The sequence below is a fragment of the Panthera uncia genome, chromosome D4 (genome assembly GCF_023721935.1).
Source record: "Panthera uncia isolate 11264 chromosome D4, Puncia_PCG_1.0, whole genome shotgun sequence".
NCBI classification, from domain to species: Eukaryota; Metazoa; Chordata; class Mammalia; order Carnivora; family Felidae; genus Panthera; species Panthera uncia.
This window is the reverse complement of record NC_064807.1, coordinates 89,700,681-89,702,436: the sequence shown is the minus strand read 5'-3', so window position 1 is coordinate 89,702,436 and position 1,756 is coordinate 89,700,681. Positions and strand designations below refer to the sequence as shown.

Here is a 1,756-nt window from a genome sequence, read left to right as displayed (position 1 = left end):
CCGGCTGGAAACCGGGCCTCCCTTCCTGGTTCCGCACGGCCGGGAGCAGGGCGGGGCTCTTCTCCCGTCTGGGAGAAGGGCCACCACCCCGGGAGCGGCGTCCGGGGTCCATGACCTGGGGTAGGCTTGGGGTAGGCCCGGGGCCCTGCCGAGAGCCGGGACGGGGGACGAGAGACGAATGCGCCGGAAAAGAACTGGGGGGCCGCTGTCGGTGTAGCACCGCAGCTGGGCCGGCCGAGCGCGGGGGCGCAGGCGACCGCGAGGGGGCGCTGGGCGGACGGGCCCCGGTTGGGGAGCCGCCGGAGGAGGGGGGGGGGCGGGTAGCGGAGCGAAAGGCGCGCGGGCCCCGCCCCTCCCTCCCCGAGTGGGGAAACTGAGGCCGCGAGACGGAAAGAGGGCCCCAGAGCACTGGTAGAGCGGCACGTGCGCCCTGGGGCTGCAGAAGCACTTGAGCCACGTCCAGCAGCAGTGAGAAAGCGTGATGACAACGCGCGTATTAGTTTGCGCGACAGCGGTGGTAATAAATCACTAGCACGCCTTGCGTGGCCCCTCGGTACCTTGATGAGCCCATGACGCCTTCGCTTCCCTAAAGCTTCGCCGTGAGTATGTGTGTCGTGCGGGGGTGGGGGGGTTTTCAGAGAAACTGATCACAAACGAACCAGGTAATTCTGGATGCGGGTAACTGTCGCTAAGGTGATAAAGTGAGATGCTGGGGAAGAGGGTGACCAGGGGTGTGGTTACCAGACAAAATGCAGGGGGCCCGGGGGAATGGGAATTTCTGATAAAGGGTAGTTCTTGTATAAATGTGTCCGATGCAAGAGCTGCACTATTTGGGGCATACATCAACTGAACCAAACAAAAAGTATTCTCTGTTTCCCCAAAATTCAAATTTGACAGAGTGCCCCGATTTTTATTTTCTAAATGTGACAACCCTACCCGGAGGTCGCTTAGATCGGGTCCTAAGGGAAGGCCTCCTGAGCGGGTGACATTTGAGCTGAAACTGGAACGTAAAGCCAGGGCTCGGAGGGAAGAGCAGTATCTGAACAGTGAGAAGCAGGCTGGTGTGGCTGAGGCTCTGCGTGCAGGGAGAAGAGGCTTAGAGATGCAGGCGGAGGGATGGCCGGGGCCAGTCTGATCTATGATTACAGAGCCTTGGAGGCCTCAGGAAGGGGTTTGGACGGTTTACCCTAAGGGCAAGGGGAAGCCATCGATTGTTACAGAGCTGGGGGGTGATGCAATCTGACTTGAGTTCTTAAAGTCAAGTCACTGCCACTCTAAGAGAAGTGGGATGGGGAGGACGTGAGGGAGAGAGCAGGGAGGCCAGCGGGAACCCATGACAGATGCCCAGACCGGCAGTGATGCAGCTTGGATTGGGGCATGTGTCCATCTGGGTCTCCAGAGAGCAGTCACAGAGCGAGTCAGGAGTGCGCAGTGTGAATGAGGATGGAATACCTGGGAAAGGGAAAGGCAGAAAAGCAGGATGGACAGAGAGAGCCTCAGACGGTCCTGCAGGTGTGGTCGGGGAATGGCAAGCGGATTGGCCCAGGATGGCGTCGGGGCAGCCTCCCTGATAAAGAGGAGGAGAAGCCAGGAGACCTTGAGATCCCCCTCTAGCTGTCAGGGGAGTTGGGGGGCGATGTCCTGGAGGTGGGAGGGAGTGTGAAACAGTGCTTTGGAGAGGGTGGCTGAGAACCTTCCAGAAAGTGGAGTGGGCTGCCAAGGAGTCGGTGACATGTGGTGCCACTCGCCTGGTTCT

General features: G+C 60.0%; 1 protein-coding gene across 1 annotated transcript in view; it reads left to right on the top strand.

The window, feature by feature from the left end:
* The first annotated feature begins 224 nt into the window (after positions 1-224).
* The window catches only part of ADAMTS13 (ADAM metallopeptidase with thrombospondin type 1 motif 13), a 32,447-nt gene continuing 30,915 nt past the window's right edge, over positions 225-1,756 (top strand). Inside the window, exon 1 of the mRNA XM_049631167.1 lies at positions 225-599. The gene's annotated coding sequence lies outside the window, so the exon portion shown is untranslated. The remainder of the gene's footprint in view (positions 600-1,756) is intronic.